General features: G+C 45.5%; 1 protein-coding gene across 3 annotated transcripts in view; it reads left to right on the top strand.

Annotated features, from left to right (window-relative positions):
- The window catches only part of LOC128878228 (uncharacterized), a 217974-nt gene that overhangs the window by 9938 nt on the left and 190257 nt on the right, over positions 1-17779 (top strand). For 2 of the 3 annotated variants that reach the window (XM_054126248.1, XM_054126251.1), the window contains exon 1: positions 9430-9780. The exons of the other annotated variant lie outside the window; for it this stretch is intronic. The gene's annotated coding sequence lies outside the window, so the exon portion shown is untranslated. Of the gene's footprint in view, positions 1-9429; positions 9781-17779 lie in introns of those variants that run through there. 3 annotated transcript variants of the gene reach the window in all.

The raw sequence follows: 17779 nt of genomic DNA on the forward strand, positions 1-17779 counted from the left end.
GGGCCTGATGACTCGTGGGTTCTTTCCACCGTCACTTTCTCCCTTTCACTCTCGCGACACTACGTCAGTAATCAAAATGAAACTATTGACCGAGTCGATGGAAGCGCGATCGAGTTACATTAAAAGTTATCAAGACGAGACCGTCTACCCCGAAGGACATTAATATCTCATCAAACAACATCTACATACGCGAATAGTAGTCCCGGGAATCAATATTGAAAGGAATTTCCAGGACGACAAACTAATGTGTCGTTCGTGGAACGGCCGACAACAAACAGTCTAGAACAAACTGAGCGTTTGAGACGCGTTCCAGGGCGACATAATTCCCAACGATAACGTCGCTCGTCGACCATTAGACGCCACCGAGTGACGGTCGCGACGCCGACGCCGACGCCGACGCCGACGACGTGGTAATCGCCGTCGATAGACGCCTGATCAATTAGACAACCGAGTAATTTGCGCCTCCTCCGGTTGTTTGCCACGCGAAACGATCGGATGCGGCCATTCGTCCAGACGTTTCCGGATATTCGGCTTGTATTCATATAAGCAACGGGATACCGACGCATCCGCTCCGCGCTTGAAAGCGGACTGGGCGATATCGACTTTCGTTTCAATATTCAGTTTCTTGAATAAAACAACAGTCGCTGACCAGCAGACTCGGCCTGCTCTATATACGATACATCGGCCATTCCATATATGCTCTAATCATCTTGTTATAACAGCTTTTGTGCCAGACTTCACCGAAGCGTTGATGTCTTGATGAAGCTACCGCGGCAGACTATTTATGAGAGTAGATTGAGTTTGTTTCGGAACTTTTCTCTTGCGTGCGATGCCCGACCGGCCTTTTGGCTCGAAAATTCGTTCTGCTCGAGGGTTTTATCAAGGGAGTCCTTCTTTTGCGTTTGGGGATGCAGCGAACCTATGGTTCGGAGGATATCCGAGTCGAAAAATTTTAATTGAATAGCATTAACCCTGTTATGAATAAGCATTTATCGTAGAGAAATTTGTGCATTTAAGGAGACTTTCCTGTATCCTTTCGCGTACAGAGGGTGTTGCCTGTATCTCTGGGTCTGTGTGTAGAAACTGTCGCGAAACGTTCCGCGTCTGAGCACGGTTATGTAAGTTTGAGCGCGGGAATTGGTCGCAACCCTCCTTCCGCCTCCTCTCCCTTAAAGGATGTCGCTCGGAATGCCGTAGATTCGAGTTCGCGAAAGGATCTGTTTTGCCGTGCGACGACGTCGGCGCAATAAGAACAATTATGATAATAATTGAATGGTTAACGGCGGCGCGTAGCAAGAAATTCCGACGAACTTCGTCGACTGTCGCGAATACTTTGGTTATTAGATTGCAGTCGAGCCGAAGATAATGATTTAACGCGTAGCGAGCGGAGGGCTGCCGACCCTTAATGGAAAATATGGAATCGGGTTGTTTCGATGTTAATGGAAAGCGGTATTAAATTTCGATGAATGCACGACAGTTTCCCGTCGAGACTTCTCGTTGCTTCTTCGTCAGCTAAATACTCGAAAGGTTCTGCGCGAAATAAACGAGAAGCTCGGTCTGTCAGCTGGCCGGGGAGATACCGTCCTCTATCCCTGAAAAGATGCGGTCTGCTTTGTGTCCATCCTAGAATGCATAGATTACACAGGCATATCGGTGCGACTGTGGTATGCGATTGAATGCTGCCACTGCACACGATTCGATACGTGATCCGTACCCTATCGCTCTGTGTACATGCGTGTATAGCGCATAATTGATAGATGTGCTTACAATCGGTATATGTACGTTCTACACGGACGGATCTTCAAGGGTTTCGACTTTCAGCCGTATAGTCGGTACCATTCCACGTTTACCCCTTATCGTTAGCGAAAGCATCGGGACGTAGAAGGGGGGCGAAGAGGTATAATCCCTGAGTAATTTTCTTCCAAAGGCAAAGGTGGCTTTCCCAAGACTTTATCCCAGTTTACAAAGCAAAAACAAATCAAGAATGGCTGCGGAGCGATGTCCCAGAGATTATTTCAGCGGAGGGCTGTCCCTTTGGTAGCTCGGATTTCCATCCGCCTGATTGTATACCGTGCCCCTGGCTAGAAAATTCAACTGAATTGCTCGACCCTTATTCTTTTCGCAAATTTTGATTCCGTAATTCTTTGAAAGAATCCAAATCTTCGAGTGTTAACTTTTAACGAATCCAATTTCTGCCAATCGTCCAAGGTTGTAAGACTCAGCTCCGATACTCTCAATCTCTTCTACGGATAGAGTAACTCGCATCCGCTAAGATCGTTGCCAATTTATATGCAGGGTTATCGCAAAACAACTTTCTTCCCCGTAACAACTTGGGCAACTCGTCGCCGTGGTCGGTGCGCAAAGTTTACGGTGGCTTTCCTCAAAACGCCAGACTCCAAAATAAAAATGGTAGAAAAAGCAAAAGGGAGTTCTGTCTCTCCAGTGGCGTGTTATACGTTTGAGGAGTACGAAACAAAATGGAATTTCGAGGGATTTAAAAGAAAACCGGTCGACACCGTGTACATCCTGCATATGGTTACGATGCGGGCGCGCATAAATCTGACTGTTTCTATAGCACGATTCTTCGCCGTTGAAACGGTCATTAAAGCCTTTATTTCGAATAGATGAATTTCCACGGTCGCAAACTGCGAAACTCTTTCACGTCTTACGAGCCGTGCTGGAAATCGTTATACTGGGCTGCATTATTGCCATAACGAAGATTTACGATGCACGCGACGTCCCCTGCAATATTTGCGGCGAATTTGTCATTTCGCCGTGCCGGTTATTACTTTTAGGTTGTTGCTGGCCGCGGCGTACGGCGCCAGCTATGCTAAACAATGAATGTACCGATGCGTCGATTCGGTTAGGGGAGAAATCCCCTTACCTTAAGGTTAGAAAGCGACGGAGTGAAATTTGTTCAGTGTCCGAATATCAAAATTACTCTCTGTAGATTTATTCGGACCACGTATCACGTACACGACGTCTGGATTATTTTCAGCCTGTCCAATACGTCGTAATTGGGTCAGTTATTGTATCTAACTATTTTTGCGGGCAATTCGTGGACGCTGTCGGCAAATGGCGCGGATACACGTTTTTCCCCTGTGCAATGAAATACCGAAGTTCCCCATTTAATTTAACTAACTTGTTGGGATGCACGGAAAGTCCCCCCTCTCTTTTGTCAGTCGTGTCGCATTATGTGTTCGACGTTTCAGAACGAGGGTACTCTCGCTGTATCGATTGACAGGTGGTATACGCATACCCGCGGATTGTTTCTTCTTTACTGATCAAAATTAACTTATTAAACTTGGAAAAATGTGTCGATACCACTCCCCTGCGGCAACTTCTTCCCATTTCGAGTAAAATCATCAATGTTGCCGAACTAGCCTTTCCGTTCAGAGGCATTTAAATATATGTATGATCGATTCAATTGTGCCTTCGTTGACTATTATTATTATAGTATCAGTATGGATCACACTCGTCATAACGAAATAATTAATTTACTAATAACTCGCAGCTTGTGTTTATTATGAATAACGATTGATCGCGCAATTTTAGTCGCAAATGACGAGCACGAGAAAGAACGATGATGCCGGTTCATCGAGACGTTTTTCAATATACTTAAAGGTTGTTAAATTGTTCGTGATTCGCTGATATTACATACTTCTTCAAGGCGGAAGGTGTGACACTGAAACGGTAATATTCTTTCACGAGAAAGCTTTGTAAATGCGCGGAAACAAGAAATCAGGAAACGCTAGGCGAAGCTTGTTAGAGGAACTTCTTTGAAACTTTCTCTTCGGCGCTGAACGTCTCTGTGAATTAGCGAGCCCGATGTTAAGGACGTGACTAATAAAGGGCGCGATAATAGCAGTTACCTCTCGTTTCTATAACTCGAGTCTGATCGCGAGTACTTCTGCAAGAGTCTACCGAGATTTATTATATTCGTTCGTCGCAGTCTCTCGTTCGATCTTTGATTCCTTTTCCTTTGAAACGGCGTAAGGTGATTCGATGCAAAACAGATGGATTAGGAATGTGGAAGAATTAGAATTAATTTGCTCGTTTGTGACGAAAGCCTTCAGGCTTAAACATTGTTTCCGAGTCTATCAGATGCTTACAAAGATCGTGTAAAAAGACACGTCCGATCTCGCTTTCATTCCCTTGGTACTATTACTCACAGAAGGCTTAATTTTGAAGCAATTTGTCTGTCCAGTCCCCTTAACGCGTAAAAGCGAGGCGCGTAGCTCCGAAGCATCGCCACGGTTTTAGGTATGTTTCAGACTCTGGCGAGCTTTGGATTCTGTAACAAAGGGTAAGCGGGGTAAGAAAGCCCATCCGCTAGTGGATGCCCCGCATTCATTTACAAAAGATGACCAGCCTGTACAAATGAAGGACCTTCTACTCTCGGGCCAGCAGCACAGATAAAGCTGAAGGATCGATCCAAAAGCTCCCCACTACCGCGGTTCAGTCTCGAATACACGCAAGCGCAGCGACGCGGGAACCGTATTTATTATACATGTTTTATGAACGGACACACGCAAAGTGTGCGCGCAGAAAAGCAATTTGTTCCTGCGTGCGTACAGTTTCATTGAATGTGCTCAGGTCCGCGTGCTTGTAAAGTTCCGTTACGGGGATATCCTACGCCGTTTACGAACTTTGAATTCTCCGTATTTCCGCGTGGACGTTGAATTCCGTCTTGCCATTGAAGTCTCCCCCTCTCTTATTTTGTCTGGGATTGCTCGCGGTGGATGTTATCTTTGATTTGTCGCTGGCACAACTGCCGGGATAGCATCTTTCTCCAAAACTTCATTCCAACGAGCTAAGATCTTACGGTAACCGAGTGGGTATTGGAAACACATCGTTAGACTCTTATTATAATGTTAAATAAATTTTCGAGACGGATGCATACGAGGGTGGAGGGCGCGTTTAGATATTGTTTGAGCGTATTCGTCTACGTCCGAATGTTAACAGGATCTAGTCATAAGGTATTCCGGGTACGAAGCGTGGATTTTCCGCAGTTTCCTCGTGAATTTCTCCATTTCACGGACGATTTGTCCACGGCAAGGAGCATTGTCGCGTAGGGTCAGTACGCGGCGACTTTTTAAATCTCGTTTGGCCTTCTCTGCTCTCCGATTTCTCTCGGAATCTGATCCTGAACATTCCAAGTCGTTTATTATTAGTTCGTGATCTCGTTGACAAACGGCACTCCATCTCCTGTTTGTTATTCGAATTTTTCTTATCCAGACGAAGCAAGCAAATGAATATCCCTGCGGACGTAATGGAATCACAGAGAATTGAATAGGCATAGCCTGACTGATAACTATCGAGCTTGAATATTCCGTTCGTATCAAAGGTACGACGAGAAATTCGATCATCGCCGATATCCCAGTAAAACAGGGAGTTGACTTTTTCGTTTTATTAGCGGAGGGCTCCCATGCATAGCAGCCGAGAAGTTTGCCAGAGGAGAAAAGTCGCTAGTCATTCGTCTGCCAATGTCGGTACTTTCGGTCAGCTTTAAAACTTTTTTGGTGATAGTTTGTCGAACACCGTGAGAACAAGCAAAGGGTGCTCGAGGTTCTTTCCTTGGCAACTTTGGCTCCGAGCTGCCTTTACGGAAAAACGGATAAATGAATTGCTTTCGCGTTGGTAGCTGCTCGTGACTCCATTGTGCGACACCGACGTCCTCGTTCGCGTTCATATTGTGCTTAACTCATTTGCATCGAGAAGCATTCACCCAAGTTACTAATATAATAAATGTGCCGCGGAATATCTACGACAGGCACGAAGATATGTTGCATTAGGTTTGCCTTTTGGGTCTTTATATTCATTCTATTCTAGAATTCTCTTTCACGTTTCCATACATTCGGATATAAATAAATAGTTTACAGTAAAATATATAAATATCCACGGTGGCTCTATCATAGAACACGATACGACATCTCTTACACGTTGCGGAGTACCGTAGACTAGCTCCATATCGGTAGATCCACTCTGTAGCTCGGCAAAAAATGAGATACAGCAACGCGGCATTTCATTTCGGAGCGCACCGTTTTCCAGAGGAATTTACGCAAGGATCGTACGGCTCCGCCGCGAAAAAATCTTTATGCACCGAATCCCTGGTGAATCGTTTGATCCTGGCGACACGATAGCGCGTGGAAAATGAAGGAAACACCTTTGACTCCGACATCACTCCCAACCTGTTTAGTTGTCCGCCACGGTATCCCCGAATCTCCCTTTCGCGGACCGTGAAGCATTAAAAGTAATACATAATTATTCACGGTTCATTTCGTTTTCCCATTTCCTATTTACGGCGAGCCACCTCTTCCTCGTCGTGTGAGCAGGTTTGCCATCAGCAGCTTGTCCCGAACAGGGTGGGAAAAAGAGACGCAGCGAGGGCGCCGGGTGGAGGAAGTTGGCTGCGCTTGTCCGCAGGCTTGTTTCTGCGCTTTGAGGATGCATTTCGTTCTACCGCGAACATGGGCGAGTTAACTAGCTCGCGACTATCGCGAAAATAATGCCGCGGAAATCCGTTTTAGCGGAAACGGGTCGTCATTCCATCGATCCCATCTGCTTCGTCTCTTTCTCCCTCCTCCGATTTTTTTCCGGTCGTTTTTTCCTACCAGGCCTTCTCGTTTGGGGAGGTAAATCCGGCTCGAATGGAGCTACTTGATTTATACCACGATAGCTTGGTCGAGTACAAATATATTCCTGATGGAAATCCACTTGGTTCGAGTTCAACGCGATCCCGGGAACTTGAAAGTAATTTTATCAGTCCTGAAACTCGACTTGCCGTCGCGCTGTTTTGTTCAATTTGCCTCGGTTCGATTAACGTTTCAGACACGTAAAATTATTTGGCGAAACGTCGATGTATTAGCATGTGACCTGAAAGTTGCACGGAGCGCGAGTTATCTTAGACCGTTGAGTCGGAGACAAGAATACCTGCTGGCGGGAACACGTGAGAAACTTGTTCACCGTTAGGAAGTTCGCGCGGGACAATATACTTTTTTCGATACCCGCACGTTCTCACGTTCGACACGTACGCGTCGCAGGTACAAGCAATGACATATGTCATTGGAGGGCGTCACGACGCCGACGGCGCACGGCCGGCCTAAAGTGGTTCCCGCTACTCTCGCAGTCAGCCATTCGGGAAATGTTTAAACGTGTTCCGTGCTCTCGCAAACCGCTCGCGAAATTGCACAACGTCCTTTCCTGGACCTTCGCCGAGTCGTGAACTCGGCTACCGTGCGAAAGTTAAAAAGACAATTACCGTAGAGCAATATAAATGTTAAAACAACATGCTCCTCGCTCGTAATTTCTTTTAGTGGCTTCATTCATGGCGACGGGAAGGGTTGAATAAAATTTACCAAATTTGTCAGAGCTACAAACGGTATCGCGCGCTTTTTATTTTGATAGATTAAAGCATTCGTCGGTACCGTTGCCTTCGTATCATTGTCGCGATGGTGTCAGTCTCGTTCCGTAAATATTACGATACTGTTGCACACACTCTCGCGCCAGCGGTTCGTTCTAGACGAGTTAATAATCAAGCAAAGGCTGACGAGGCACTCATTTAACCGTCCTAATTCGCGAATATTGCACGTATACAACGAACTTTAATCGGTTCACTGGTTCATGTTACACGCCGCCGATTGTATTAGGAATTTATTGTACTAGGGGCGTTTAATGCGCTTCATAGGTACATACCAGCGAATTACTATGGAAGCTCTGGGATATGATTAATACCCGACTCAAATTTCATACATTACGATAATACACCGAATGCATATTAATAGACAAAGTGGTTTAAACGTATAAAGCGTTGCGTATTCTTTTGTGCGGGTACGTTGAGTTCGCTGGATATTTGTTTGCAATAACTGAAACAGCGTAAAATAAATAAATAACGCAACGTTGCGTTATCGAATGGAAATTCAACCCGGAACGACTTGATGCCAATGACCTCGTACCACCTAGCTTATATTTCATTGTAGATTGACGGGCCATTTTTCATTTTATATTTAGATTTCCTAGTTCATTTTCGAGTTGTCTTACCCTCTGCAAACACTAGGATGTCCTCGTCCCTTCCATCCTCAGATTTCAACACGTTGATTGCCACGTGTAATTGATTGTCACCTATATATGGGTGGCAGGACTCTTCGCTAACAAATCGAATAAATTAATTTCGATAAGTACGATAAGTACTATGTAGTTTAAACTCAACAAAAATAAGTTCCAGTTATATAGAAACAACGTGTCAGGCTGATAGAAATTTTCACGAGTAATTTGTCAGTCAACGTGTTAATAGGGTGGTAGAGATATATCGGTATTTGTCCAGAAGTTCCATTCCGAAAACGCGTTCACCGTACGCGCAACCGTGAATGCATCGACGCATCGATGACCCAAATCAGAATTTATTAGAGTAGGAGATATAAAGGTTACCGGAGAAAAATGGAGGAGCGTCGGGAGATCGTGTCTAGCCATAAGTAGCGATCCCAGATAGTGGGCGGGCCACGGAGCGGCTGCATAAGATATACCCAACCCATGCTCGCCGGTGTATGTGTGTATACATATCGTGTACACCGGAGCTTTTCCCGCTCAGCGTGTTTGTACGGCAGCGAGCTATGATGGAGATAGTGAAATGTAGTGCACCGAGTGCTGCACCCCCGCCTGGCGCCAGTGTGGAATTATTCGTGTGCAGATAACTCGACTTAACGACATCTAGAAACGATACTTCAACGCACCGACCACGGAAAATTGCTCCGATAATGCCTGCATACGTTCCTATTATTTCGCCTCGCGACTTACCGATACCGATTCGGCCTCGACCTTCGACCAAGTCGAACCGGAAGTGATCAACCAGATTTTACCAGATCAACCATTCTAGGATGGAGGAAGGTAAATTTTAGACAGTGATGCAGTTCGTTTCATTTACCTACGGAATTTTTTATTTTGTGTCGTTCGCGGTCTCATCTTCTCGTAAAATTCGTTTCTCTTATCAAAAGTAGATGACGTACACATTTAGTAGATGACACGGTATATTTATTGTTTAAGCGGATTCGTTGGACCACGATGTCAAGGAAGGATTATCCAGTGAAACGTTTAGCATGGTTGTCGCCGCACCCTGTCGAACACACGGCAAACACTATTTCAGCCGGCGGCGTCGTCGCCGGCACAAAGGAGCATCGTAACTCATTATTAACGTTAAATCTTCCCCCTTTACGTTGATACATTCTCGAATGCGTCCCTTTTCGAAAAACTGCGCCGGAAAAGGCACTCCGGCCTTTGTTGGGAACACTACCTTTCCCCGAGCATTGTACAGCCGTGATTGGTGGGGGGTGGTGTGTGTCTGGGGTAGTACGCTTGCGCCGCCGGTGGGGTTGGTCGCGTTGCCTGCCGAGTCGCCGTCCCGGCGTCATCGGCAGTTATCGGCGAACCGCGATTCAATCCTCGTCGCTTCGAACCGCGCGGATAGTGTCGCCGGCGAGATGTAACGCGACTGACCTAATCACAGGACAAACACTTTGAAACGTGGTGCGATACCAAGGTTACGCGCGATCGCGATCGCGATCGCGGACTGTCGTGGTGGATCATTGGATACTCCCTTGCTCGCGTAACTTGTGCTGTGTGTCACGGATCTATTCCTCCATCGGTTCTGGTTTTTTGTTTGTTTGTTGGTGACCATCGATCCCCGCGGTGAAAGGACCTACCTCGAAGGCCGTGGTGTTTCCTTTTCGGCGTCGGCTTCCGGCCGCGGTGCAACGACACCGTGCTCGCGAGGCTTCCACGAACGAGGTACGTGCTACATCGGTGTTATCGTTGACGTTACAGTGACGAATGTTAGATCAGTGTTTCGGTGAATCGATCCAAAGCACCGTCGAGATCGTACTGGCGGCAGGATCCTCGATACCACCCGATCGATCGTGTCTTCTATTCGCGTCAACTCGGAGAGCCTTATCTACCGGTAAACTTTGTTTAAGTGTCGTTTGAAATTTCCCGCAATTAGGCAAAGGCGTAGGTTGAACAAGAATTTAATAACACCGCAAGATAGGCTATGCAAGCTGCGACTAACAGCTTAGAATTTCTAGAATTGCATTTCGGTTAGCCTGAAACGTTGATCCCAACCTTCTCAAGCGTGGCAACGTAGTCAATGGAGGCAAGATTGGAGCATTCTTAATCGCGTCGCTTAATCTAGTAGATTGACTTTAACCTTCGCGGAGACCCTTGACCTGGAGTTGATCTATCCACCGTTTCCTCGATCAATCCGAGCAAATTAAGTGGCCTGATTGAACGTTCCCATTGTGGGCTCCGAAATTTTCTCGGAGAGCGCCAGTCGCTTCTCGTTCGATCCTCCTCTCGGGGAAGAAAGAGAACCGCGAGGCGGGATCGTGTAATCTCGCGTAAGCAGCCCAAGCGCGACAGCATATTTCGGAAGATTGCATCGCGCTACGTTTTTGACCGCAAACATCCGCGTTGAATAGCATCCCGGGTAACTCGAGCTTGTTTCGGGCAACTCAGTCCACAATTTCTGTATTTTCTCGGCGTCCCCGTGTTCCTCGCACTCGCGACAACGATTCTTGGCTTGTGGTATTTGTTTACGTCGCATCTGTGAACAGATGTTGGTGCTTTGTGTTTTGAAATAGAACTGGGAACGGTATAAGGTGTTTTGTGAATATTTTTTGAATTGACAAACGAATCAGGCTGTGTTTTAGCTATCGAAGCGTCGAAATTGTGTAGGAATCGTGGTTAGATTTGATGTTGTTCTTGGAACGGAGATCAGATCGTCAATTCGACATGTATATTGTTTTTTCTGAGAATATTTATTAGTCTAAAGTAGGTGATGTTAGGATTTGGTAAAATTCAGTCGACATAGGGCGGGAGTCACGGTTAACTTTGATTCTAGACACAGAAACATTTGTCAACAATTATTACCGATGTGTTTGTCATTACTGGCGAGGTTGACGTACATTTGTAGAATGTTATGAACGATTCTGTTTGTTTTTATTATTCACGTTTCCTATATCACCGATTGCATTCGTGGAATTTGTTGAGATAGTCAAGTTCTGGGAATTATCTCTTTGTATGTAAATTTTGCAAAGATTCTCTTTCTAGGAAAACGTAATTTAGGACTATTAGCGTTCAACAGGGACGCGGAGGAATCGATGGTGAAATGTCCAACTATCGACGAATCAGTCGCTGCGAAATCAATTAGGTTTACACTGGTAGTTTTGACAGGCAAAGTGGCGATCGAACCGTGCAACAGACAAACACTTTACACGCGAAACGGTCCGGTTCAAAGAACTTGTTTGGCTCGTTTGTTAACATGAATTATCATTGTCCTCGGCGGGAGCACTAATTATGAAGGTTAATATTTGCGACCGTGTTCTAACGGACGCAATGAACGCTAATGTTTTGACCATGTTTCTGGTTTGCACAGGGGCCGCGTGTGCAGTCGAACGGAGCATAGTTTGGGAAATATAGCCGAGTTGCGGCATCGGTATGGCTGATATTACAGTCCGTAATGTACTGGCCATCCCGTACCGGCGCGGTATTTCTCAAAACTTTGAAGCGGTTTGTGGTTACAGTTGAATTGCTTCATTAGATCTTACTTGTACGGAACTAAAGCCATCCGGTTCCAATCCTTTACAGCGGTCTCCTCCTTTGTGAGATTTCCACGACATCAGTTTCAGTTTACGAATCATAAAGGAAACTATTCTCCGGTGGCGAGAGAAACGGAATTTTTCGCTTTCCAGTTTCCTTTGACTGGCAAAATCGCGCCCAAGGTTTGGGGTACAGGTGACGTTTATTAGAAACGAAATATCCAGACGCAGAGTCGGATTTGCGAGGAAAGGAAGCGGCGTTTCCGGTCACCGGAATGAACTTTCGTTACGGATTCAAGTTCTCGAGCAATTTTCATGAGAACGCCGTGAAAAGACCTCACTCCTCCTTTGCCACTCGATATAGCGTGAATGCTGATCGTACAACAGCCCGGTGAAAATTACTTCTTGTAAAGCGTATTAGCATTTATTAATATTCATCGCGGATCGCTCATTAGCCACCATTCTTAAAACAGTGCTCGACATGGAAACACATGTTTTTTTTATACAAAGTGGTATTTACGCTCTATATACAGTCAGTCACATAAGTATTCGTACCCTCTATGTCTATTCAAGAAGTTTGACTAAATTAAATAATAGTTTTGATATTACCAAATGAATTTTTCATTATAAATAATAAACAATCTTATATATGGTATATATTTACATATACATCAACGTATTTATACAAACATACACTTGGAAACATCAAACCTACCTTTTAATTTAAACAAATTTCTTCAATAGATGTAAAGGGTACGAATCTGTCAATCTGTCAAAGCATGACAACTGACGTCAAATTTTACGTTTTTGGAGTCCGATATACCGAGACATAGGGAGAATCTAGGGTACCTTTGACTATCCAACCAAAGTGTTGACATATACAACATACACACCGTTTCAAACAGTACGCGAGGAAACCGGAAAACGTTTAGGCCTCTGCGACCTACGCTTTATGACACTATCCCGACCCTCTCGAAGGACCTTCAGAAAGAACCAGGAACCTTCTCTGTCAGTCTGTCTGAAACTCGCATCTAGGAAGAGCACACACGTCTGGATTAGGTTGCTCTCGCAGTTGTCTCGTCGCCAAATCGTTCGATAGCTTTCTCTTCGTTTGTATCAATCCTCTTAGACTTTTAATAACTTTTCATGCAAGAAAGTAGAACTGAGTGGACTCGCTATGGACGATGCTTTTCTATCGGTACTTGTCTGAAGTCTCTGGTAACTACTATAGACTGACGCAACGTTCAATATTCGTACCTCAAATACAGGAGTTTGTTGGCAGACAAGATACTGTTAAGTAGGCCTTTGTTAGGCGCGGTAGTATTAAGAAGGTTGTCGTTTGGCAGTTTACCGTTGAGGAGATCTCTATCAGGTATGTTACTTTGAAGGAGCTTGCTCTCAAACAGGACTAGGCAGGTTAGCATTGAGCAGGTTGCTGTTTCATAGCTAAAATCATTTTCGTTCTCGCGAAGAGAGTGGCTCATCGAGTAATAAATTGTAGTATTCGACTAGGTAGATAAGCGTATCAGAGTTTCGGTAGCGGACTGAACAAACATTTTGGGCATTTAAAAAAAAAGACAATTTAGATTGTTGGAAATGGTCAAGGTGGTGCAACCCCTTAAGGTCGCAACGGTAGTCGTCGAGTACCATGCGCAGGACTCCAATTGCGGAGTGGCAGCGTCAAACAACGAGGCGGGCAAGGTTGCAGCGCCAGCAGACATTGACCCCCGAGACAAGAGAGAGAGAGGATGCGCTTTGGGGTAAGGTTGCCGAAGAGAAAGGTCGAGCACAGAGATGGCCGAAAGGGGAGAAACGGGAGGAGAGGGCGAGGACAAGTCCGGAGAACCGGAGGCATCCAGAGAGCAACCCTTTCTCTTCTTCGCAAAATTTCCCTCCGCCCTCTTCTTTTCTTTGCCCTTGCAAGCCTCTTTTCCACTACTGCACGAGACCACTCCACGAGGCCGTCCTCCGCCGCTTTCCTCTCGCATCTTCAGCATTCTTCCCCGTTGCGCTTAGAATCCTCTACTCCCGTCCTATCCATATTTAGCGATTCACCCTCTTTCATTAAGGACGTTAATGATGGTTACCGGGCGTCGTTATGAGCCCGCCCACTCGCGAGGGAAACCGCCTGCCGGTTAATTTACCCGTCGCTTACTATTTCCCCCGGTGTTGATGTTGTTACAGTTACGCGGACCGGTGGTGCGTTCAATTAGCAGCCGATGTGTTGTATCGAGTCGCGCGGTACCTGTTCAATCGTGCGCGTGGAATTTAATGCCCGGCTTCTTGTAATTAGCGAATTTATCGTCTGCATATCTGAGATACGAATATCGAGTGTTTCTATAGTTGCGATGTAGCTCCCAGCCACTTTGAACCTTAGGAGAGAGACAGACGTACGAATTTCATTCGGAAGATTTATTCTCCGAGAATCGAATGGAAAGGTTCTGCCGATTTACCCAACGACGCATCCCCTCAGCGATTCTAATTGAAAACCACGCATAAAACTCCATGTTCGATACAACTACGAACCGATGTTGTTTCGTATTTTCGATAAAATTGAATGTTAGTTCCACCTTTCCTGAGGGTAATTCGCCTACCCTTTTATATTCTACGGCACCTGCGCGCGCTACATGCACGGAAGCCAGGATTTGACTACGTTATTTTGGTATCCGGATTTCTATCCACCTTCAGTCCTTGTCCCCCGTCTCTCGAATTTCTTTCGTCGGCAATTTTTTGCGTAATGTCCTCGCCTGGGCACCGGGTCAACGTCTGGCTCCAGACGAGCTCGGTTTCTGGTTTTAGACAGGAGACACCAGAACACCGATGCCTGTGCGCGGGTTACCCGAGGTGTCCGGTTTCTCGCAACGTTTTGCTCGAGGCAACGATACCTGTGTGCTCCAAGTCTCGCGAAAACCAGAGAAACGACAGGTGAAACGGGCGTCCGGTTTACCTCGAGAGCTAGAGTGACGCCAGAATAAAAGCCTTCGCGGTGAGACGAGTTTCCTGGAGTATTAGGTACCCCCTATCCCTCCTCACCCCGTCGAATCGATGACGACACAGTGGGTCAACAAAGTGGGTCAAAATGGAGAATGTTAAGAAAGGTTGGGACAGCTCGGACACCTAAATTATTGATATGGCATCATCGATATCGAGGAATAATAAACTGACGATTGTTATAAAAAAAGTAGAAGAAATAGAAAGTTCACGAGGCAAATAATTGAGAGCCCTTAGGATCTCAGAGCCCTTAGGATAGCAGAGTGAGCTCCAACAGACACGGAAAGGAATGCGCCGTGAGAATTTAAGAAACAATGAAATCGTATTAATCCAGTGATTCGTGGCTTAGGAGTTAGAAAGCAACAGCGTCGCGGCGGCGACGGCGCGCGCTGCGCCGGAATGTAGGCTAAAAGTAACCCTCGATGAGAGGGTCCCTGCTCCGAAGATTCTTGTGTCAATCAGTCAACCGGAATTCGAGAGCAGAACATTTTTCGTGCCGTAGCTTTGTGCGCAGTATTCTCAGCGGGGAAGCAGATATTCGCGCGCCGCTCGCGATTTTCCGACGTCTTCCTAACCGTGTCTGCATTCCTCGCCAGCTGAGATCTCAACTGTTGCACCCAACCATGGGTTTCCGTTGCCATTGGAAAATGTCGACTCACTCCGAAAACCCAATTACCGCGAGGGTGGCAGGGCAGCCCGCGGGCAACGCGGGTCTTTGTACTCGCATCGGTAGCCATCGATCGATTCTTCTTTTTAATGGTCAATCGATTGCCAAGAAGAACGTGGGAAGCGAATGCCTACCGCTGACTGGATGCTGCAAACGATTTTCGAAAGTGCTTTACCGACTCGATGTCGAGTATTTCTGAAGAAAAGTAAAAATTAAGAAAAGTATTTCCGAAGGAGGTGTCCTGGCTGACTACTTTTTCACAATTGCGGGGTTAAATTTAGTACTCTTCGTTCTACCGACGAATGCCGTATTGCGGAATAAATGATAAAGCATCGATGATATTCAATGCGATATTATACGAATACGATTCTACAAATAGCCAGTCTCTCGAGGCAACCATTGCGGCAAGACGCCTTCAGGCCGAATGGAACCGTGTGCGACGACATATTAACGGTAGATAGGGTATTACCCCAAATTCTCGCTAAAGTCAATTTTACACGCGAGCAACTCATCGACACGATTGTCGGCTTGAAATAATACTACCCTCTGCCGTCTCTTATTTATTTTCCCTGGCGCGATTCAATTTCCAACATGCCCTCAAGTGTCAGCGAAAATTTTACCTTTTTAATGTTTATTTGACCTAAATTCCTATCCATAAAGAATGTTACACATATCCTGTCTAAAATAATTGATTTAATTCTCTGCATGGCTGACTTTGAGGGAGTTACAGCGAAGCGATGTAATCGAGCGAGCAAAATATCCCGTGGTCGGCCAATTAAATCATTCGAGGATCGTAACGATCATTTTTCCTTTGAAATCTCCACAGTCGCGTAATAAGCGGTCTGATCCTAGATTAGCGTTAATTTTGAAACGTGGATCGATCGACCGCTCGTAAGTGGATTCTTCTCGGGCGTCGTCGATGAGTAGGATTACGTATCAGCCGCTGGATAAAGTTCTAATCGAGTAACGAGCAGTCTAAATGCACCAACGAATACATTTATCGATCAGCTAGCAGCCATTTGAAAAACAAACAGGGTTACCCAGTAAATCGACATCCATTAATTGCCATTAGTCTTCCTCTATTCTCCATCTAATTTGTATATTTGAAATGAATTACTCTGGCGTTTATGCGCCTTTCTGGAATGATCGTTGCGCGAGTTACGCCCACAATTGTCCATCAGGTGTACACGTAGAGGTAGTGTGACCTTTTGACCCACAATTGGTCATGGAAATACCACTATAATCGGTCATTGTTAGCAAACAGTCGCAGCGTTCGTGGCTGGAGTAGGCCTGGATATTTCGAAAATTGAATTCGAAGTTGCAGTTATCGATTCGCTCGCGTCGATATTGGCACACGTCTCTTTGAAGCTTTTTTCAGACCCATTGCGCAATTAATTCTCATCCAGCGTTCTCCTATGCACTCCATTAAAGTGTCGAGACTCCAATGTTGTTTGATTATAATTTTCTTTCTGTCCAAAGTAACTCGGTTTCTCAGCTTTGTGCTCTATTTCGCTCTAGCTCTTTCTATTCAACATTCTTTGATCGGTAATCCACCAAGAATAAAATACCCAAAGCCAAGAAAACCCGTTTGACAAATATCGCCGGCAGTTAAATCGAATATCGGTACACGAGAATCGAGCGTTACACCCGTAGCGCAGTTGGTAACTAATGCAAGCAATAACGTCGCTTTAAGCTGAACCTAATGACTATAACTATGGCCGGGATTAGTCGTTAACTTGGCTGTAAACGTTTCCTTCGGGACCAGATTTTGGACTGGCGTGGGTAAACGCGCGCAACGGACCCACGGAATATCGCTGACCGAAAATGTCCTCGAACTCGTTGCCTAAAGTGTGAAATATGATCGCGATGGAGAATACCTTGCCAGGGTGCGACTCGTCCTCGAGCCCCAGATCCAACAAATGGGATTTATGCTTGCCCAAGCCTCGCATGAATTCGATATAAACAAATCACGCCGTTGTTGGTATTTCACTTCTACCAACCAGCGTGCTACCTGAATTCCATCGAATTTATGGCATTCGCGACGCGTGTTCTTCGCCGGGAAATTGAAAAGGCCCTTTGGATCCACTGGTATCGAAATAATGTTTCCTTCATATCTGAACAAAAATGGCTAACAAATTATTTTTTGTTACTAGCAGCATTCATTTTTTGTGATGAAACAATGCTTACGTTGAAAACTTGTTCGTATCGTCACGGGCAAGCGAGATATTTTAGGAAGTCGTGTCGGGTGAAACACTCTGGATATTCTAAAGGAATATTTGCTACAAAAGTAGAGTTTTACGCGATCTGTGTCAATATTTCTACACAGTTCTCAAGTATCAGCGGTGTGGCGGAACACATTTTCCAGTATTCTAGAGTTATATCCGTATCTGCCACTGGCATGCGATCTCGTAAATTTTCTAGATTTGTAACCGTTGGTAGAGACTCGCTCCATTTGAAAACGTTGCGGGGAAAAAAGCTGGAAATTGTTAAATTTAGCGTTGTCGATGCACGTTACCGACACTCAAAATTCCTCCAA

This window comes from Hylaeus volcanicus, chromosome 6 (assembly GCF_026283585.1).
Source record: "Hylaeus volcanicus isolate JK05 chromosome 6, UHH_iyHylVolc1.0_haploid, whole genome shotgun sequence".
Taxonomy (NCBI): Eukaryota; Metazoa; Arthropoda; class Insecta; order Hymenoptera; family Colletidae; genus Hylaeus; species Hylaeus volcanicus.